General features: G+C 40.4%; 1 protein-coding gene across 1 annotated transcript in view; it reads right to left on the reverse strand.

Annotated features, from left to right (window-relative positions):
- Positions 1–432: 432 nt before the first annotated feature.
- ERC2 (ELKS/RAB6-interacting/CAST family member 2) overlaps positions 433–23531 on the reverse strand; it is a gene marked incomplete at its 5' end in the record, with an annotated part of 592568 nt that continues 569469 nt past the window's right edge. The window contains one exon of the mRNA XM_081317437.1: positions 433–464. The remainder of the gene's footprint in view (positions 465–23531) is intronic.

Below are 23531 nucleotides of genomic sequence, written 5' to 3' on the forward strand. Positions count from 1 at the left end.
GTAAGTAAAATTCCAAATGCCTTGTCCATATCAAATCACTCTTCCTTATGGTAAAGAAGAAAATGTGCAAGAAAGCTAAATTTCGTATGCTTCTGGAGCTGGACAGAAATTTAACTTTCCAGATACAGTCACAGATTTAGGGACTTTCTAGGAAATGAATACATACATACATATACATATATATACATACATATACATATACTCATACACACACACACAAACACACACACACACACACAAGTCATTATGTAGGACACTTATAAATTTGGATTGAACCTGCTCTGGTGTTAAAGCTCTGATGCTTGGTTATCTCAGATGACTCCTTCCTCCTCTTCTTTAAGACAGATAAAGTTGGATCTCTTGAAGGAACTGGGGATCACATTCTAGGCAAAGGTTGGATTGGTGATCAATGTACTGCATGAGATTTTGCCGTGGCCATGTGCCTCCAACAGTGACTGGATCATCTAGTCAAGAAAAACAAAGCTGACATGTAACATTTTGCTGGAGCATAAAAACTAAGCAAAACCGATGCATCAAAGCAGAAACTGTATAGAATACAAACGTCTGAACCAGCTATGGTTTCCTGCATTCATTGTTTCATTGGTTTCTGACGGATAGCAAATAAGATAGTGAGAAAAAATAACAGTGTATCCTAAACCTGAATGAAGTTTGCATGAGTCTGCACTTCCACATTGAAGCTCTTTATTTCCAAGGGGTTTCTTTACTCTGCCTGGGAAGAAATTTACCCCAGATCCAAAGGCTCTTTTGTACACATCCACATAAGTGTTTTTATACCTGTTCTTTCTCAAGAAAAAGAAAACTACTCTTGGAGGAATTATATCAAAGAAAATAAATCAGTTTTCCAGGAGGAAACTAACCCTTTCCAAGTCCAGCTGCTCCTATACTACATTTCCTAGAATGCTCTTGGCAGCAGAAACACCATCATGAGTAGGGAAGATTGAAATTTAGGCACATATGATTTGGTATTTGGCTTCAGGGTTCTTCTGTGTGACATATCAGAATGATAATGAGAGGCTGGTTTAAGTTGTCACTTGTTGATGCTACAAGAACAGATATCCTTTGTGTTTTAAAACTTAAGAAAGAAAACCAGTTGTCTTATTGATGAGGGATTGTTAATAGATAGGAAAACATTTATCTGTGATGGTTGCATGCATGTACATTGTGTGTGTGTGTGTGTGTGTGTGTGTGTGTGTGTGTGTGAGAGAGAGAGAGAGAGAGAGAGAGAGAGAGAGAGAGAGAGAGAGAGAGAGAGAGAGAGAGAGAGAGAGAGAGAGAGAGAGAGAGAGAGAGAGAGAAGATAATTTAACAATTAGTTTGTAAGAACTGGGCCAAGCCAGCTAGAAAACATCCCTGGGAATCATTCTTAAAACTATTACATTTGTTTGGCCAAATTATACGTTGTATGGGATTCCTTGAGTTGGGAAATCTCTTCCACAAAAATAGGTTCTGAGCTAGAAAAGAATGACTGAAGTTCCCAATAAGAGAAAAGTGTCAACTACACCATGCATTTCAAAAGGTGAAAAAAAACTTCTCCTTTGATAGAAAGATGGTGAGAAGGACTGAAAATACCTACTTAAAAATGGGGTAGCTTTGATATAATCAAATTGGCCAGTAGATGGGGCATTTTGCTGGGAGACTAAACTGATGTCTGAAAGGGCTTGAGTAATTGAATGATCTAGTAAGTTTTATACTGAAATCCACAATTAACTTTTTGATACAGAGAAATCTATGAAAAATAGGAAGCAAAAGAACCATGGAAATGGCTTGGGACAAAGCAAAATTACATGGAGGAGCCCTTAAAATATTATTATTCAGTCTATAATCTAAAATTCATCAAAATATCTTCTGGATCATCTAAAAGCCAGTTCTGTTGAGATCTGCAAAGATTTCAAAATCACTATTTGACACACTGGCTATATTTACGTAGCAGTCTAAGTTATAGGGCTTTAAAACAAAACAGAAAATCAAAACCACTAAACAAATATATTTCTTAAAGAAGGGGAGTATATCCTCTTAACCTGTGACAACAAACCTATTTATTTAGCTTTCTTCTTAGTATGAAAGCAATTAGTGTTTTTTCCCTCCCAATAAAAATATCCTTCTGCATTTATAAACACTACTGGTAATTATGCAATTACCTTGCCCAATCATGTTAAATTGCTGTCAGTTAAGTTCCCACCATTGATTAGCTACACAGCACACTAAATCTAAATTAAGCCTTTACTAAACTGCACATAAAGGTAACTCTGTGATTTGAAAAACTATAGCAGCACTATATTATTTGGTATAATCATTCAGTGTCCAAGGTCAAGGATAGCTCTCACTAAACATATTGTATAAAATTCCAAAGAAACACAGGCTTATTTTTAGTTTTCTTTTTAGAACATCTACATTGGATAATAACCTTTCATTTCCACATGTTAAAAACACCATAATTATACCATTAAAATGAACTATGGAACATATAGATTTTGATTCTGCATGATCTAGCTCAATTTGTTCAGCAGCTTTGGGAGATTTCATATTACAAACTTGAAAGAGCAGAGCTTAAAATCAAGGAATAGAAGAACTAAATGTTAATTAAATTAATGCTGTCAAGGGATCATTGACATGTAATTTAATATGAAATAAATCCAGTGATGATTATCTTTTCATTCATCAATAAAATACTGTAGAACCTTTATATGTTATAATTGTGAAAAATACTACCATTTGGAAATATTATTGCCACTAATCTTTGACCACCTGAATGAGAGAACAATTAATCCCTTCCATATATATGCTCATATACCGCTTCTCATCTGCAAAGTTCATAAAATACATAATATATCAAAGCATAACAAATATTATGAAATAATATACATAATAATATGTGTAGTGTAACGCTTGTAATAAATGCCATCATAGAAAATGTAGTAAACAATCACTATTAATGTAATCATAATGAAGCTGACAGTTACCATTGTTATCTACTTTGCCCATGTTCATGTAACAATTAATTCATTTAGCCAATTAACATACAAGTTGTGCACAAGAAAAGAGATGTCTCCAGACAAGAGAACTATAAGATGTTTATCTAAAACGTTTAGACTCTACATGAGATGAATACATGAGCAGAGGTTGGACTAGAAGACCTCCAAGGTCCCTTCTAGCTCTGTTATTCTGTTTTTCTGTTATTATTCTGTTAAAAAGCTTGTGGCATGGCAGCATTTTGATAGATTAAATACTGTTCAGAGCACTCTTAAGATGAGCATTCAAAATAAGTTTCATCCACTGCAGATTTTGTTTAAAAGGTGCCAGTCCTCAGCAAATAATCCACACTCAGGGCAAATGTCTGCAGAAGAAAAGAACAACATATCTGTTGACTTTTAGGCAAATAATATCCTTGGATCTGGTGCAGAAATAAAGTAACACTTATATATACATGGTTTTGGATAAGACCTTTTTCCTGTTCAATACGTATAGCCTGTTGTTGTTGTTAGTTGCGAAGTCGTGTCCGACCCATCACGACCCTATGGACAATGTTCCTGCAGGCCTTCCTGTCCTCTATCATCTTCTGGAGTCCATTTAAGCTCACGCCTACTGCTTCAGTGACTCCATCCAGCCACCTCATTCTCTGTCGTCCCCTTCTTCTATTGCCCTCAATCTTTCCCAGCATTAGGCTCTTCTCCAGTGAGTCCTTCCTTCTCACTAGGTGGCCAAAGTATTTGAGTTTTAGCATCAGGATCTGGCCTTCTAGAGCAGTCAGGGTTGATCTCCTCTAGGACTGACCGGTTTGATCGCCTTGCAGTCCAAGGAACTCGCAGGAGTCTTCTCCAGCACCATAGTTCAAAGGCTTCAATTGTTTGGCGCTCAGCCTTTCTTATGGTCCAGCTTTCACTGCCATACATTGCAACTGGGAAGACCATAGCCTTGACTATACGCACTTTTGTTGACAGGGTGATGTCTCTGTTTTTTAGTGTGCTGTCTAGATTTGCCATGGCTTTCCTCCCAAGGAGCAAGCGTCTTTTAATTTCTTGGCTACAGTCCCCATCTGCAGTGATCTTGGAGCCCAGGAAAATAAAATCTGTCACTACCTCCATTTCTTCCCCATCTATTTGCCAGGAATTGAGAGGGCCGAATGCCGTGATCTTGGTTTTCTTAATGTTAAGTTTCAACCCAACTTTTGCACTCTCCTTCTTCACCCGCAACATGTTGTGACTCAGGGCCAGCCGGTGGGTCCGACAGCCGGGTCCGATGTATCGGAGGACTCAGATGTGGGGGAGGAGGGAAACGAACCGGCTGATGATGATTTGGAGGCTTTGCAGAGTCCTCAGCCGGGGACCTCTTCTCAGCTGTGTGAGCCCGAGAGTGCGGAGGATGATGACCCACAGCTGGCCCTGTTCAAGGACGCCCGACGTAGGAGGCAGACGAGCAGGGACAAACAAAGAAAGACTATGGGACTCCTCGGGAGGAGGCACAGGGAGACCACGCCCTGAGCTCTCTATAAAAGAAGTGTTTGGGGAGGGGCTAGTTGCTGAAAGCAACTTTTTCGTTTGAGAAGACAAGCTCTTGTGTTTTGTTATCTGTGTAATTAAACCTTGGCAGAAGCCTTTTAGCCTTGGACGCTTTCCAGACTCGTCTCTTAATTAGGGGTTGGGAGAAGAGGGCTGGTTCAGAACACAACAAGAGGCTCTTTAGTTCTTCTTCACTTTCTGCCATTAGAGTGGTATCATCTGCATATCTTAGGTTGTTGATGTTTCTTCCGGCAATCTTAATTCCAACTTTTGATTCATCTAGCCCTCCCTTTCTCATGACGTGCTCTGCATATAAGTTAAATAGGCAAGGCGACAGTATACAGCCTTGCCGGACTCCTTTCCCAATTTTGAACCAATCAGTGGTTCCGTGTCCAGTTCTCACTGTTGATTCTTGGCCCGCATATAGGTTTCTCAAGAGACAAATAAGATGGTCTGGTACGCCCATCTCTTTAAGGACTTGCCACAGTTTGTTATGATCCACACAATCAAAGGCTTTAGCATAGACAATGAAGCACAAGTAGATGTTTTTCTGGAACTCTCTAGCTTTCTCCATGATCCAGCGTATGTTAGCAATTTGATCTCTAGTTCCTCTGCCTCTTCGAAATCCTGCCTGTACTTATGGTAGTTCTCGATCCACATACTGCAGAAGTCTAGCTTGTAGGATTTTAAGCATGACTTTACTAGCATGAGAAATGAGTGCAATGGTGTGATAGTTTGAACATTGTTTGGCACTGCCTTTCTTTGGAATTGGAATGTAAACTGATCTTTTCCAACCCTGTGGCCACTGTTGAGTTTTCCAAATTTGCTGGCAAATTGAGTGTAGCACTTTTACTGCATCGTCTTTTAAGATTTTGAATAGCTCAGCTGGAATACTGTTACCCCCACTAGCTTTGTTGTTGCTCAGCTTTTCTAAGGCCCACTTCACTTCACATTCTAGGATGTCTGGCTCGAGGTCAGTGACCACCTCATTGTGATTATCAGGGACGTTAAGCTCATTCTTGTATAGTTCTTCTGTGTAATTTTGCCACCTCTTCTTAATCTCTTCTGCCTCTGTTAGGTCCCTGCCATTTTGGTCCTTTATCATGCCCATTTTTGCATGAAACGTTCCTTTCATGTCTCCAATTTTCTTGAAAAGATCTCTGGTCCTCCCTATTCTATTGTTTTCTTCTATTTCTTTGCATTGTTCATTTAAGAAGGCATTCGTATCTCTTCTAGCTATTCTTTGGAATTCTGCATTTAATTGAGCATATCTTTCTTTTTCTCCCTTGCCTTTCGCTTCCCTCCTTTCCTCAGCTATTTGCCAAGCTTCCTCAGACAGCCATTTTGCTTTCTTGCATTTCTTTTTCTTTGGGATGGTTTTGGTTGCTACCTGTTGTACAATGTTGCGAACCTCTGTCCATAGTTCTTCAGGCACTCTGTCTATCAGATCTAATTCCTTAAATCTATTTGTCACCTCTACTGTATATTGAACAGGGATATGATTTAATTCATACCTGACTGGCCTAGCGCTTTTCCCTACTTTCTTTAATTTAAGCCTAAACTTTGCAACAAGAAGCTCATGGTCTGAGCCACAGTCAGCTCCTGGTCTTGTTTTTACTGACTGTATAGAGCTTCTCCATCTTTGGCTGCAGAGCATATAGTCAATCTGATTTCTGTGTTGACCGTCTGGTGATGTCCATGTGTAAAGCCGTCTCTTGGGTTGTTGGAAAAGAGTGTTTGCTATGACCATCGTATTCTCTTGACAAAATTCTATCAGCCTGTGCCCTGCTTCATTTTGTACTCCAAGGCCAAACTTGCCTGTTATTCCAGATATCTTTTGGCTTCCTACTTTAGCATTCCAATCCCCCATGATGATAAGGACATCATTTTTGGGTGTTAGTTCTATAAGCTATAATATAGCCTAGACCAGCTTTAATCTTGTGTCCCTCTCTTATCATGCCCCTCCTGCCTTTTGCAAACATTACCAGCATGTTCTATGACTACATTCTTTTGGAATTCCAGCTTCTGCAGGTTAACCACTATTGACAATGCTGCCACCAGGACCCATTTCCAAACTTTAGTACTAGATCTTTTAGAGTAGGCTTCCAAGGTAGCATGGGACAGCCAAAGGTTCTTCTTGTCTTTCTATTCCAGCTACAATGAGGTAGATAAAGTATAAAGAAAATGGCTTTCAGAATGCTTTCCAACCTGTTTACTACTCACAGCTATAGGTAATGTCTGTATTTTCTTTTGTATAACAAGGCAGTAACTCGTGTATGGATGTATGTTTCTTTTGCCAAGATGGTCTGTTGGTGTGTTTGTATGGGTATGCTAGGAAGCAAAATGTGAGCTACACATTTTCCATTCTGGGCCAGGTGAGCAGGATGAAGGAGGGAAAGTGTCAGGGCTGCCACCATTTGCTTGAGCATTGCCTTTGCTAGCTGTTGGTCTTCCATGAACTATGGGCATGAAGGAGCTGAACGGGAGGGGGTTGAAGACATGGGGGAAAGTGAAACTTTACGACCTTGTGTCATGCACCCTAAAGATCCACTCCCCAATGTAGAAAAATCCTCGGTCATGTACAAGATGTCATTCCAAAATTGCAATTGCAATTACATTGGGGAGATGGCAAAATGACTGAGGACTACAGTGCACGAACACAAGCTCGCTATTAGAAGACAAGAACAATATTCACAAGTGTGAGCACACATGGCTACACATAACCATGTCTTTAATCTAACAGGGACTGAGGCAATTGCCAGTGATAACATTACAGGCGGCCGCTTGTTTAAGGAAGCTTGGTTTTCAAACCACTCCTCTATCAACTGTCACACAGACCTCCCCCTGCGTACCAGGCACTAAGGAATTGGGAAGAGGAACAATGTGTGCAATATGGAGGTAAACAGCGCAAGCACTTACAGAGCGCCTCATTGTATTAAAATCAAGATTGCATAAACATACAACCACCCTGCATTGTAGAACACAGGGAAGAAGAGAAACAACTATTTAGAACCTCTGGTATAAGAACACGGGCAATGACTAGAGCTATGGCTATAACACATGGAACTGTCAGCAATCCACTTTTGACAACAGACAACCAGAGACAACTACATCCCGCAAAAACGGATGCGTGAGAACTCAAAGGAATACGGCTGGCCTCAACAAACAGACCGGTGACACGCTCCATGAGTGGAGTGCAGACACCAACAGTATAAACATGATCTCCCCACCCCAGCGTTTCCATCCTGACGACGTTGGCAGTTAGCCAACGAAAGCTTGATCTTTTATCAATAAAAACTGTTTTAGTTTTTCTTATTCCATCCCAGTGTTTGCTTAGTTTGTTAATATATTTAATTATATATATATTATTTTTAAAATAAAACCTGCACAGTTCATATCATGTGGCATCTCAATCATAATATATTTTACCATGTTATATATTACACAAAAAAGGAAATACATTATACAGATAGAGAAAATCCTGTTTGGATTAGTAGAATTAACATCACAATTTATTGTTTCAATTCTTTGGATAATATACATAGTACACACTTCAATTATAGGGATGAATGAATATCAAAGCTATTTCATTCCTTTGTTTTCTAATCATTTGATTCATTTCATTATACATTATGCATCCTTGTGCAGTTGTACATTCAGAAAATCATATATATTTTAAAAGTTTGTTATATTTCTTCAGTTTAATTCATTATCATTTGCAAGAGATTATTCTTAGTAAAATGCTTTGTTTCTTATATGCTCTCCATGTGTACATATTCTTATATACAGTTCTTGAGGTGCAAACCTCATCATACCTCATGGTGTGGAAACAGAAACTAGGCAAGTCTACATTAATAGATAAAGTAGACCAAGTTCAACTCCATCACATCATTATTTCCTTTTAGCAGGATCCTCAAAGGGCTAACATCAATCTTGAAAGTCTAAAGGATTTCCCCTTCTCTCCTCATATACCAAAGAAAATCAAGGTGGGACAATGTTGAGTTTCTTTCTCACCCTTTCTTATTTTTCCAAGAAGAACATATGTATCACTTCTCAGTCTTTTGGCTAAAATCAAGTGTGTGTTTTAGCAGGCTGAGTTCATGTTGTACTATCAGTCCCCACATACCTTCTCCAAGGTCATCTTTGGGTTCCTCTACAAAAAGCCCACCTAATTAAAATTGTTTTCAGAATCTGCCTGACCCTTTTACCTTTCATATGCTGAGAACCCAATGCATTTCTTTTTTTAACTTTGGACAGAGACGGTCCCAAAGACATGTGGAAGCTGAGCAATATGGGGCTCAGGTGAAAAACCATTTTTCCATTTGAACTTGGAAATCTTTGGCCAAATATACCCAAAGATCTGGTATTTTGCTGCTAAAATATTTTATGTCCATTAGCATCAGGAATATTGTATTTTTGACCAGCTATTATATTTGAATAATATTCTGAGCCAGCCTCGTGTACAGTGCATTATGGTAGCTTAAATGTATGGTTAGGTGTGAATCACAGTCACCAGTTACTTTGTCAGATTTTAACCTTTTCATTTTAGTTTTCAGTGTACAGAAAGTTATTTATATTGGCAACCTTTTATGATAATTAAAATGCAATAAGCCCTTCCTGGGAAGTTCAAGAGAAAAAAATAGGAAAAGGTGATGCATTTAAAAGTCACCTCAAAGAGAAGAACACCAAATGTTTTCGAACTACAATTCCCAGTAGTCTCATCCAGTAAGTCCAATAGGGAGACATCCTAGGAAATGTAATCCAGCAACCTCTGAAATGATACTCATGCTTTTTCAACATGCTGTATTCTATGTAAAAAAGGTAAAGGAGTCCCTACGGATTTTACTCTACTAGTAATTGCTGACTATAGGGGGTGGTGTTCATCTCCATTTCAAGGCCATTAAGTCAACACTGTTCAAAGACATTTCCATGGTCATTTGACCAGCATGACATCATGGAGCATTGTTACCTTCACACTGAAGTGGTACCTATTTATCTACTCCCATTTGCATGCTTTCAAACTGCTAGGTTGGCAGGAGCTGAGGGGAGAATGGGAGTTCACCCCTTCATGTAGTGCTTGGGTCTGGAACCTGGGCTGCCAGCTTGCCAGCCAACAAGCCCAGCATCTTAACCACTAATCTACCGCACCACCTTGTATTTTATGAAGCAAATGAAATGAGACATAAAAGGGACATCTATATCACAGATTAAAGGTCACGCCTACAAATGGAAAGAGGAAGAAAGAGGAAAATATACAATGCATGTACTAAAATGTTTTAACTACGTAAGACTAAATGGAATAATGACTGAGAGGATAGGATTCCTCTCTGAATTAGAGTTACTTGAGAAATTACATTTTTATATATCCCAAGGCAAAAAAGCATTCTGTTTTTTCATGAACCAGAAAGCACATTAAAACTTAATCATTTGTTTTGTACTCTTCATTCCCAGAATTCCCAGCCAACCATTGTTGTTGGACATGTTGGTTAGGAAAGCTGGAGACTATAATCATCAGGAGATTTTTGATATAGACAGGACATACAAATCTCAATAGCACCAGCTTAAACTTTCTGCTGCTTGTCCTCTGAAACTTACCCTATATCAGACCTGGACATTTTACAGCTCCTGAGTCCTTTAGCTGTCTTTGTCCAGCCGTATGGATTGTTTATATTTTGAACATGACTTTTTTCCCAATGTATATATGTATGTGCATGCATTCCTATACACCCGTGGTGGCGAACCTATGGCACGGGTGCCACAGGTGGCACACCGAGCCCTCTGTGTGGGCACGTGCACTGTTGCCCCAGTCCTAGGCCTTCAGCTGGGCTTAATAAAACCTATTCACTTTAGGCCTCCGCCACCGTGTGGGGGAAAAAAAGGTTCTCGCAAAGTTGAAATTGATTGATTGAACTTTTTAGTCCCACCCAGGCTGCCGTTACCACTGCAGCCATGCCCACCCAATTGGCCACACCCACCCAAAAGGCCATGACCACCCGGCACCTGAGTGGGTTTTGGGTTGCAGTTTGGGCACTCGGTCTCTAAAAGGTTCGCCATCACTGCTATACACCTTCACAGCCCTATTGGTTCAGCCCTCAATAACAGTCCCAATTTCTCATATGGTCCCTTGGGAAAATTAATTGCCCATCCCTGCTTTAAGATAACATTATTTTTTTATTCATTCAAATGAGGAAGAATGAATCTTTCAAAATATAAGCCTATAGGATTCATCCGCTACATTCACAGAGTTTTTAAATCAAATCCTTTTGGAATATAAAGCATGCATTTATCAGCTAAACATCCTACCTCATCCCCCATTTTGCTTGCAATATGTCACTCATGCCTGCAAAGAACAAGATCCTGCTGTTTTTAAAGTTGAACTCCTGCTGCTATTCTGTCGCAGTTCATCTAATCTAGTATTTTTCAATATCTCCATATTTGGATTCCTGTGCAAATTCTTTTTCTGCTCTATGTGTGAGGTTTTGTAAGCTGGAAATTAAAGATGTAATGTGTTCTTTCAAAACCAAAAAGGGATTTATCCTCAAAAGAAAATTAAAGGAATCATCTACAGCTCCTCTGATATGAAATTCTTGCATGGCATGCTGCTCTGTTTCATTTTATGGTCTGTGGATTCAGCATGTAATGATAATTATTTCTTTGCTCATAAAATAAAGTCAGATTGTGCTTGGAATTTGTTATTAATTAGTCTGCAGCTCACCAGGTTTTCAGTTCTGTTTTGTCAAATGCTGAGCTTTGTCTATCTTCACTTACAAAGCATTTGGAAAAGATGTTCTAAAAACAGTAAAAAAAAGCATACCCATTATTCCCTCTTAACTTGTTTCTGCTTGATTTTTGCATACGTTGCAATCTCTATATAAAGATTAATCCGTGAGCTAGGTTGTAAGACCTGTAGACTTCCCTTATAGACATGTTTCAACTTAAACTGAGAAACCGTTTAAGTTTGTTGACCTACAATGATCAGGGCAGGGGCTCTAATTCTGATCTTGGTATGTTTGTTTGTGTGTGTGTGTTTGTGTGTGTGTGTGTGAGAGAGAGTGTGTGTAAGTGTGTGTGTATGTGTGCATGAATTCATTTAACAAAGGCTTTAGAAACCAACTTAATGGACCAACTATACTGGCCTTTCAAGATACTATCACTCAGATCCACACCTGTTTCTCTCTATCCCAATCTCACAGACAGCTAAGACTTAGCACACATCTGAAAGGAATCAAAGATAGATAGGGTGAAACTGAGAATCAGAGGCAATATGCAGTAAACTGGTGGATAAAGGTTCATGTGCAAAGACACAACAAGTTCAACAGATGAGCATCTGCACTGGACAGAAGAAAGCAGAGGAGCTGGCAGGAGACTGATAGGCATTGTCTCTAATTTTGGGGACATGACCTATTTGTAGTTTGCACTGCATATCTCTAAAACAGTGATGGCGAACCTTTTAGAGACCGAGTGGCCAAACTGCAACCCAAAACCCACTTATATATCATCGGGTGCTGGGTGGGCGTGGCCCTTTGGGTGGGTGTGTCCAATTGGGTGGGCATGGCTGCAGTGGTAATGGGTGGGACTAAAAAGTTCAATCAATCAATTCCAACTTTGCAAGAACTTTTTTTTCACGCAAGAAGTTGAAATTGATTGATTGATTGAACCTTTTTTTTGCACACGGTGGCGGAGGCCTAAAGCGAACAGGTTTTATGAAGCCCAGCTAAAGGCCTAGGACTGGGGCAACAGCGTGCGTGCCGACACAGAGGGCTCGGCATGCCACCTGTGGCATCCGTGCCATAGGTTCGCCACCACGGCTCTAGAAGAAGAAACTTAAGGTTAATCATTAATTCTTTCTGATACTTGTCCTTTTTTGTTAAAAGATGATAAAGATGATAGATATACTGCTCAAAAAATAAAGGTAACACTTAAACAACTCAATGTACTGTATTTAATAGTAGGATGTCTTATCTTGTGTTCCCTTTATTTTTTTGAGCAGGATAGGTAGATAGGTAGCTAGGTAGATAGATAGATAGATGGATAGATGGATAGATAGATAGATAGATAGATAGATAGATAGATAGATAGATAGATAGATAGATAGATAGACAGACAGACAGACAGACAGACAGACAGACAGACAGACAGACAGACAGACAGATGTCTATTCATACAACGAAGAAGACATATCATTCAACCCAAAACAAACTGGTACAAGTATCAGAAACAAAACAGGATGTTGTTGTTTTGCTTATTGGGGAGAGTGAAGGAACATAAGTGGGTAAGAAGAGCTGAAGAAGTGCAGACAAACTGGACATAAGATCTGAGAGCTGGTATCACACTCCTACTCGCTGGTCAGCCTATTGGCAAGCAACATTTAAAGAATACATCAGTAGAGTAAATGAGACATTCTATTTTCCCCTCTTTCCAGGCAACCCTACTAACAAATTGTAACAGAAGGATGAGACACAAACAACAGCAACACTGCCGTCTTCCCCCCAATGATAGGTAGCTTTGCAGAGGTGTTAAAAATCATTAGCCAGCTATTCATGTCACTATTAAAGAACCTATACTGTAATTTCAGGCACACACACACAAATTGATAAATATGTGTAAGAAAAATTACAAAACTTGCACTATTTGCAAACTCACAAAAACTGACTTATGTAACATTTAAAATCTTTCCAAAATCATTGATTATTGATTCAGCGCCTCTGAAATTTAATCTGAAGTTGTGTGTCATGGAATCTCCTTTGAATCAAATTATCCCTTTGAATTTTATACAGCCAAGTGACCAAGTAGCAACATCAGTTGCACAAACCAACCACATTTTGCATGCATTTTTTAGAGCATCAGCAAGAGTGAGCAGTCTTTTTTCTTCTATAGCATTCCTCAAGGGTATTCTGTTGGAGGAATTGCTACACAGTAAATGTAATTAAAGCAAACTATGGCTGAGACTAGAGCCAACAGTCCCCTTCATGGATTACTGCCTTGTCGTGGCGAAGGGGCTTGCGTAATTCAATGAAGCTATGAGCTATGCCGTGCAGGGCCACCCAAGACGGACAGGTCATAGCTGAGAGTTCTGACAAAACGTGATCCACTGGAGAAGGAAATGGCAACCCACTCCAGTATCTTTGCCATGAAAACCCTATGGACAGTACCAAAAGGCAAAACGATATGACGCTGGAAGATGAGCCCCTCAGGTCGGAAGGCGTCCAATATGCTACTGGGGAAGAGCAGAGGGCTAGTACTAGTAGCGCCAGAAAGAATGAAGCGACTGGGCCAAAGCCGAAAGGACGCTCAGCTGTGGATATGTCTGGTGGTGAAAGGAAAGTCCGATGCTGTAAAGATTTTTTCTCCATAGGAACCTGGAATGTAAGATCCATGAATCAAGGAAAGCTGGACGTGGTCAAACAAGAGATGACAAGACTGAACATCGACATCTTAGGTATCAGCGAACTAAAATGGACAGGAATGGGTGAATTTAATTCAGATGACCATCAGGTATACTACTGCGGGCAAGAATCCCTCAGAAGAAATGGAGTAGCCTTCATAGTCAATAAAAGAGTAGGAAAATCAATACTGGGATACAATCCTCAAAATGACAGAATGATCTCAGTTCGAATCCAAGGCAAACCATTCAATATCACAGTAGTCCAAGTCTATGCCCCAACCACCAGTGCTGAAGAGGATGAAATTGACCGGTTCTATGAAGCCCTACAGCACCTTATAGAAGTAACACCAAAAAATGATGTCCTTATCATCATGGGGGATTGGAATGCTAAAGTAGGAAGCCAAAAGATAACTGGAATAACAGGCAAGTTTGGCCTTGGAGTACAAAATGAAGCAGGGCACAGGCTGATAGAATTTTGTCAAGAGAATACGATGGTCATAGCAAACACTCTTTTCCAACAACCCAAGAGACGGCTCTACACATGGACATCACCAGACGGTCAACACAGAAATCAGATTGACTATATGCTCTGCAGCCAAAGATGGAGAAGCTCTATACAGTCGGTAAAAAGAAGACCAGGAGCTGACTGTGGCTCAGACCATGAGCTTCTCGTTGCAAAGTTTAGGCTTAAACTGAAGAAAGTAGGGAAAAGCACTAGGCCAGTCAGGTATGAATTAAATCATATCCCTGTTGAATATACAGTAGAGGTGACAAATAGATTTAAGGAATTAGATCTGATAGACAGAGTGCCTGAAGAACTATGGACAGAGGTTCGCGACATTGTACAACAGGTAGCAACCAAAACTATCCCAAAGAAAAAGAAATGCAAGAAAGCAAAATGGCTGTCTGAGGAAGCTTTGCAAATAGCTGAGGAAAGGAGGGAAGCGAAAGGCAAGGGAGAAAAACATAGATATGCCCAATTGAATGCAGAATTCCAGAGAATAGCTAGAAGAGATAAGAATGCCTTCTTAAATGAACAGTGCAAAGAAATAGAAGAAAACAATAGAATAGGGAGGACCAGAGATCTTTTCAAGAAAATTGGAGAGATGAAGGGAACGTTTAATGCAAAAATGGGCATGATAAAGGACCAAAATGGCAGGGACCTAACAGAGGCAGAAGAGATTAAGAAGAGGTGGCAAAATTACACAGAAGAACTATACAAGAATGAGCTTAACGTCCCAGATAATCACAATGATGTGGTCACTGACCTCGAGCCAGACATCCTAGAATGTGAGGTGAAGTGGGCCTTAGAAAAGCTGAGCAACAACAAAGCTAGTGGAGGTGACAGTATTCCAGCTGAGCTATTCAAAATCTTAAAAGACAGTGCAGTAAAAGTGCTACACTCAATTTGCCAGCAAATTTGGAAAACTCAACAGTGGCCACAGGATTGGAAAAGATCAGTTTACATTCCAATTCCAAAGAAAGGCAGTGCCAAAGAATGTTCAAACTATCGCAACATTGCACTCATTTCTCATGCTAGTAAAGTCATGCTTAAAATCCTACAAGCTAGACTTCAGCAGTATGTGGATCGAGAACTACCAGAAGTACAGGCAGGATTTCGAAGAGGCAGAGGAACTAGAGATCAAATTGCCAACATACGCTGGATCATGGAGAAAGCTAGGGAGTTCCAGAAAAACATCTACTTCTGCTTCATTGACTATGCTAAAGCCTTTGATTGTGTGGATCATAACAAACTGTGGCAAGTTCTTAAAGAGATGGGAGTACCAGACCATCTTATTTGTCTCTTGAGAAACCTATATGCGGGTCAAGAAGCAACAGTGAGAACTGGACACGGAACCACTGATTGGTTCAAAATTGGGAAAGGAGTCCGGCAAGGCTGTATACTGTCGCCCTGCCTATTTAACTTATATGCAGAGCACATCATGAGAAAGGCAGGGCTAGATGAATCAAAAGTTGGAATTAAGATTGCCGGAAGAAATATCAACAACCTAAGATACGCAGATGATACCACTCTAATGGCAGAAAGTGAAGAAGAACTAAAGAGCCTCTTCTTGCGGGTGAAGAAGGAGAGTGCAAAACTTGGGTTGAAACTTAACATTAAGAAAACCAAGATCATGGCAACTGGCCCTCTCAATTCCTGGCAAATAGATGGGGAAGAAATGGAGGTAGTGACAGATTTTGTTTTCCTGGGCTCCAAGATCACTGCAGATGGGGACTGTAGCCAAGAAATTAAAAGACGCTTGCTCCTGGGGAGGAAAGCCATGGCAAATCTAGACAGCACACTAAAAAGCAGAGACATCACCCTGTCAACAAAAGTGCGTATAGTCAAGGCTATGGTCTTCCCAGTTGCAATGTATGGCAGTGAAAGTTGGACCATAAGAAAGGCTGAGCGCCAAAGAATTGAGGCCTTTGAACTATGGTGCTGGAGAAGACTCCTGCGAGTCCCTTGGACTGCAAGGCGATCAAACCGGTCAGTCCTAGAGGAGATCAATCCTGACTGCTCTTTAGAAGGCCAGATCCTGAAGCTAAAACTCAAATACTTTGGCCACCTAATGAGAAGGAAGGACTCACTGGAGAAGAGCCTAATGCTGGGAAAGATCGAGGGCAATAGAAGAAGGGGACGACAGAGAATGAGGTGGCTGGATGGAGTCACTGAAGCAGTAGGCGTGAGCTTAAATGGACTCCAGAAGATGGTAGAAGACAGGAAGGCCTGGAGGAATGTTGTCCATAGGGTCGCGATGGGTCGGACACGACTTCGCAGCTAACAACAACAAAGAGCCAACAGTATATGGGAGATCCATTTTTCCCCCAATAAAGTTTTCTTTTTTCCTTACCTAATTAACAGAGCTAAGGGCTAAATGAAATTGGAGCATGAGTTTCTCACCCATGCAATAAAAAGATACCTTTTTAACAACCCCATGGACAACGTTCCTCCAGGCCTTCCTGTCCTCTACCATCTTCTGGAGTCCATTTAAGCTCACGCCTACTGCTTCAGTGACTCCATCCAGCCATCTCATTTTCTGTCGTCCCCTTCTTCTCTTGCCCTCAACCTTTCCCAGCATTAGACTCTTCTCCAGTGAGTCCTTCCTTCTCATTAGGTGGCCAAAGTATTTGAGTTTTATATCTATATCTATATATATAGATCTATCTATCTATCTCCCCTTCATGGATTACTGCCTTGTCGTGGCGAAGGGGCTTGCGTAATTCAATGAAGCTATGAGCTATGCCGTGCAGGGCCACCCAAGACGGACAGGTCATAGCTGAGAGTTCTGACAAAACGTGATCCACTGGAGAAGGAAATGGCAACCCACTCCAGTATCTTTGCCATGAAAACCCTATGGACAGTACCAAAAGGCAAAACGATATGACGCTGGAAGATGAGCCCCTCAGGTCGGAAGGCGTCCAATATGCTACTGGGGAAGAGCAGAGGGCTAGTACTAGTAGCGCCAGAAAGAATGAAGCGACTGGGCCAAAGCCGAAAGGACGCTCAGCTGTGGATGTGTCTGGTGGTGAAAGGAAAGTCCGATGCTGTAAAGATTTTTTCTCCATAGGAACCTGGAATGTAAGATCCATGAATCAAGGAAAGCTGGACGTGGTCAAACAAGAGATGACAAGACTGAACATCGACATCTTAGGTATCAGCGAACTAAAATGGACAGGAATGGGTGAATTTAATTCAGATGACCACCAGGTATACTACTGCGGGCAAGAATCCCTCAGAAGAAATGGAGTAGCCTTCATAGTCAATAAAAGAGTAGGAAAATCAATACTGGGATACAATCCTCAAAATGACAGAATGATCTCAGTTCGAATCCAAGGCAAACCATTCAATATCACAGTAGTCCAAGTCTATGCCCCAACCACCAGTGCTGAAGAGGATGAAATTGACCGGTTCTATGAAGCCCTACAGCACCTTATAGAAGTAACACCAAAAAATGATGTCCTTATCATCATGGGGGATTGGAATGCTAAAGTAGGAAGCCAAAAGATAACCGGAATAACAGGCAAGTTTGGCCTTGGAGTACAAAATGAAGCAGGGCACAGGCTGATAGAATTTTGTCAAGAGAATACGATGGTCATAGCAAACACTCTTTTCCAACAACCCAAGAGACGGCTCTACACATGGACATCACCAGACGGTCATCACAGAAATCAGATTGACTATATGCTCTGCAGCCAAAGATGGAGAAGCTCTATACAGTCAGTAAAAACAAGACCAGGAGCTGACTGTGGCTCAGACCATGAGCTTCTCCTTGCAAAGTTTAAGCTTAAACTGAAGAAAGTAGGGAAAAGCACTAGGCCAGTCAGGTATGAATTAAATCATATCCCTGTTGAATATACAGTAGAGGTGACAAATAGATTTAAGGAATTAGATCTGATAGACAGAGTGCCTGAAGAACTATGGACAGAGGTTCGCGACATTGTACAACAGGTAGCAACCAAAACCATCCCAAAGAAAAAGAAATGCAAGAAAGCAAAATGGCTGTCTGAGGAAGCTTTGCAAATAGCTAAGGAAAGGAGGGAAGCGAAAGGCAAGGGAGAAAAACATAGATATGCCCAATTGAATGCAGAATTCCAGAGAATAGCTAGAAGAGATAAGAATGCCTTCTTAAATGAACAGTGCAAAGAAATAGAAGAAAACAATAGAATAGGGAGGACCAGAGATCTTTTCAAGAAAATTGGAGAGATGAAGGGAACGTTTAATGCAAAAATGGGCATGATAAAGGACCAAAATGGCAGGGACCTAACAGAGGCAGAAGAGATTAAGAAGAGGTGGCAAAATTACACAGAAGAACTATACAAGAATGAGCTTAATGTCCCTGATAATCACAATGAGGTGGTCACTGACCTCGAGCCAGACATCCTAGAATGTGAAGTGAAGTGGGCCTTAGAAAAGCTGAGCAACAACAAAGCTAGTGGAGGTGACAGTATTCCAGCTGAGCTATTCAAAATCTTAAAAGACAGTGCAGTAAAAGTGCTACACTCAATTTGCCAGCAAATTTGGAAAACTCAACAGTGGCCACAGGATTGGAAAAGATCAGTTTACATTCCAATTCCAAAGAAAGGCAGTGCCAAACAATGTTCAAACTATCGCAACATTGCACTCATTTCTCATGCTAGTAAAGTCATGCTTAAAATCCTACAAGCTAGACTTCAGCAGTATGTGGATCGAGAACTACCAGAAGTACAGGCAGGATTTCGAAGAGGCAGAGGAACCAGAGATCAAATTGCCAACATACGCTGGATCATGGAGAAAGCTAGGGAGTTCCAGAAAAACATCTACTTCTGCTTCATTGACTATGCTAAAGCCTTTGATTGTGTGGATCATAACAAACTGTGGCAAGTTCTTAAAGAGATGGGAGTACCAGACCATCTTATTTGTCTCTTGAGAAACCTATATGCGGGCCAAGAAGCAACAGTGAGAACTGGACACGGAACCACTGATTGGTTCAAAATTGGGAAAGGAGTCCGGCAAGGCTGTATACTGTCGCCCTGCCTATTTAACTTATATGCAGAGCACATCATGAGAAAGGCAGGGCTAGATGAATCAAAAGTTGGAATTAAGATTGCCGGAAGAAATATCAACAACCTAAGATACGCAGATGATACCACTCTAATGGCAGAAAGTGAAGAAGAACTAAAGAGCCTCTTGTTGCGGGTGAAGAAGGAGAGTGCAAAACTTGGGTTGAAACTTAACATTAAGAAAACCAAGATCATGGCATCTGGCCCTCTCAATTCCTGGCAAATAGATGGGGAAGAAATGGAGGTAGTGACAGATTTTATTTTCCTGGGCTCCAAGATCACTGCAGATGGGGACTGTAGCCAAGAAATTAAAAGACGCTTGCTCCTGGGGAGGAAAGCCATGACAAATCTAGACAGCACACTAAAAAGCAGAGACATCACCCTGTCAACAAAAGTGCGTATAGTCAAGGCTATGGTCTTCCCAGTTGCAATGTATGGCAGTGAAAGTTGGACCATAAGAAAGGCTGAGCGCCAAAGAATTGAGGCCTTTGAACTATGGTGCTGGAGAAGACTCCTGCGAGTCCCTTGGACTGCAAGGCGATCAAACCGGTCAGTCCTAGAGGAGATCAATCCTGACTGCTCTTTAGAAGGCCAGATCCTGAAGCTAAAACTCAAATACTTTGGCCACCTAATGAGAAGGAAGGACTCACTGGAGAAAAGCCTAATGCTGGGAAAGATCGAGGGCAATAGAAGAAGGGGACGACAGAGAATGAGGTGGCTGGATGGAGTCACTGAAGCAGTAGGCGTGAGCTTAAATGGACTCCAGAAGATGGTAGAGGACAGAAAGGCCTGGAGGAATGTTGTCCATAGGGTCGCGATGGGTCGGACACGACTTCGCAGCTAACAACAACAATCTATCTATCTATCTATCTATCTATCTATCTATCTATCTATCTATCTATCTATCTATCTCTATCTATCTATCTATCTATCTATCTATCTATCTATCTATCGATCGATCTATCTATCTATCTATCTATATTTAAAACTCTATCTTCAAAAGTATTACTTATAATTTTATACAGATCCATTGCTTTTGCCTTATATAGTATTCTGCTTCAGTTTTTGGATTCTGTATGATTAACTCCTTGACTTACAAAACAGAAAACAGAGTTATCCTCATTCTTATTAGATTTGTCTTTACTGTGAACTGAGGCAAATTATTTTTGTTTGGTCTACTCTATGCTGACAGCAATTAATTCTAAGGCCTCAAATATAAAGGGATACAGCTGACACATGTTTTTAATCTGTAAGCAAGTTATCCAATTATTTTAGGTAAACTTTATGATTGCAACCATTCTATCCACCCTGATATAATGAATTATTTTCTTGCAAACAGTCTGTATGAAATTTTCTAGAGGATACCTATGGTGCCCCATTTGCTTACCAATCATTGCATTATTTAATGAGTTTGCACAATATTTTGGGATGTTGGAAAGAACATACCTAGAACATGAATGGAGACAATCTGTAATTTTTTTAAAAAAATCCCATTTATATCCCGCCCTTCTCCGAAGACTCAGGGCGGCTTACAATTTAAAACACAAATCAATGTGCTTAGCAATAGCCTAAGCTATTATCTAAGGGATTATCTAAGGGAACACCTGCTGCTGGCATCAACTTCCCATCGTCCTGTGCGCTCCCACAGGGAGGGCCTTCTCAGGGTACCACCGGTTAAGGAATGCCGGCGGGTTATTCCCAGGGGAAGGGCGTTCTCTGTGGGCACACCGGCCCTATGGAACCAACTTCCCACGGAACTCAGGATTGCCCCCGACCTTCGCTCATTTCGCCGGGACTTGAAAACCTGGTTCTTTGAGCTGTTTGGCCCACACTGAGGGGTTTTAATTTAATTTAATTCAATCGGGTTTTAGTTTAACTTCAGGGACTGTGATTTAATTAATAGTTTTAATTGATTCTAATTTGTATACTATGTATTTTAATTTTCCCTGTAAACCGCCTTGAGTCCTATGGGAATAGGGCGGTATATAAATTTAAATAATAAATAATAATAAATAAATAAATAAATAAATAAATAAATAAATAAATAAATAAATAAATATGCCTGCTTATTAGGGCTCCCCCCCCAAGCGGCATTATTACAAAGTCAGCTTATTGCCCCCAACAATCTGGGTCCTCATTTTACCTACCTCGGAAGGATGGAAGGCCGTATTGGAAGTATAATTTCTCCTTATAAACTGAAGTTATGCATGTCTCAGGCAATGGTGACTAATATGGTTGATTGACCACAAAGAAATACAAAAGGAAAATAAAATCAGACTTTCAAACATAAGTTACAAAGAACTTTTGATCTAATGTGCCAAAAGCACATAGACTCATAGGACTGAGAATTAGCATTTGATGTTGCCATTCTGCAATGAAAGCTACACCCAAATTTTACGGGTCTGCCAGAAAATAATTGGCTGAGACTTAAATACAATGCTTCTAACCATATGATTTCCCAGGACTGTACAGATATGCATTAGAAAGTATGCCAATAAACATTGCTGGAGAAGAAGAGCCCTGTTTTAACAATACACATCTACTGAGATTTTGCAAAACTCATTGAATAAATCTCCTCAGCTTTATACAAAGAAACTCAAGGTAGTTCAGAGGTTATGACACCCAGAAACAACTGGCAAATAAATTGATGAGTCACTTTAGACTGCTTTTTATGGGAATATAAGTAGATCTAGTTTGTATAGTCTAGAACTCTGTGGAACACAGATTGACTAATTTTTCATAGTCCTCTTCTAAAAAAACAAATTACAAAAAAGGCACCACAATGATTTTTAAGTAATGTATGTCATGAAGTAATTGTGTAAACAGCACAATTATGTACTCTGTAGGGATCATTTGCATGTTTGTAGTGACCTTGTGAGTAGAACAGAAGTCACTGAGAGCCACATACTTCATGTGATGCATTTCATATGATCAGGTCATGCAAATATGATATTGCAGGATTAGAAAAACACAGTGGGATAAATCTCACCAGTCAAGCACTGATTTTCTTGTCCACCTTGCTTCCCAGAAACAAGCAACACAAAAGAGGCAGTCATGGAATATTGTATATCAGGAATGTACTTATCTGTGCAGAGGTCTGTTGGACTGATGGTAATACAAGTGTTGAAAGCGTCTGGTTTAAGATAAAGGGGCAACCTAACAGAAGATATATCTTGCAAAAAGTCTGCTAACACCACCAAATGGTCAGAAGTGGTAGACGACCGAATGCCTCCAAAAAAAAAAGAAAAGAACCAACCATGAAGTGATAGTGATGGAGACATCTGTTTTAATACTTTTGCCAAACAAGATGTCATATAAATTATTGGCTTGAGTTGGTGATAATTGTCTCTTTCAAGAAGCTGAGGTGGGTACTAGGTAATCCATTACTTTGCACATAGACTTTAGTTAACAGGAAAAAATTGATTGAAGGCATTAAATGATAGAAACATGAGCATAAGCGGTCACATGTTGTTAGGGTTCTTTTTAACAAAAATCTTGGCAATAAAAATAGTCAAACACTACTATGGAGTTTAGAAAGATCATTTTTTAACAAACTAAGATAATTAGTAAGGAAAATATCACTGAAAAAAACGCAATATAGTCAAAGGTGTTGTAGCCAGCTGGACCTCTTAAAAAGGGAACTAAGCATAGTTCAGTCAAAAAGATTTCCACTGAGGAAGAAAGGACACATTTACAGAAGCCCAAATGGTTAAATCAGTTCTCTGAGGAACTTAGGTCAGATGCCACTTAAGTGTAAATTTCTTCAAGATAGATCAATTCAATGGGGAACCAATTGGGAATCAGCTTTCTTGTGTGACATGAACTAATAGCATAGCACTCATGTCAGAAACACTGATGCGCTTCTGGGTTGAAAGGATTAGCCAGTGACATCACTGTTGCCTGGGGGAGGCCCAGCTGGGGACTCTTTCATGTCCCTGGCAGAAGTTAGAGCAAAGGACGGGAGCTCTACCCCACCCCATGGCAGCACTCAGATCTTGAATGTGGCCTTGCTAACCTCCTACCTGTTCTGTACCAGCCTGCTACCGGCCCTGCAGAAAAGGCAGGGACAACCCCTTTACAAACGG

This window comes from Vipera berus, assembly GCF_964194415.1.
Source record: "Vipera berus genome assembly, chromosome: 2".
NCBI lineage: Eukaryota > Metazoa > Chordata > Lepidosauria > Squamata > Viperidae > Vipera > Vipera berus.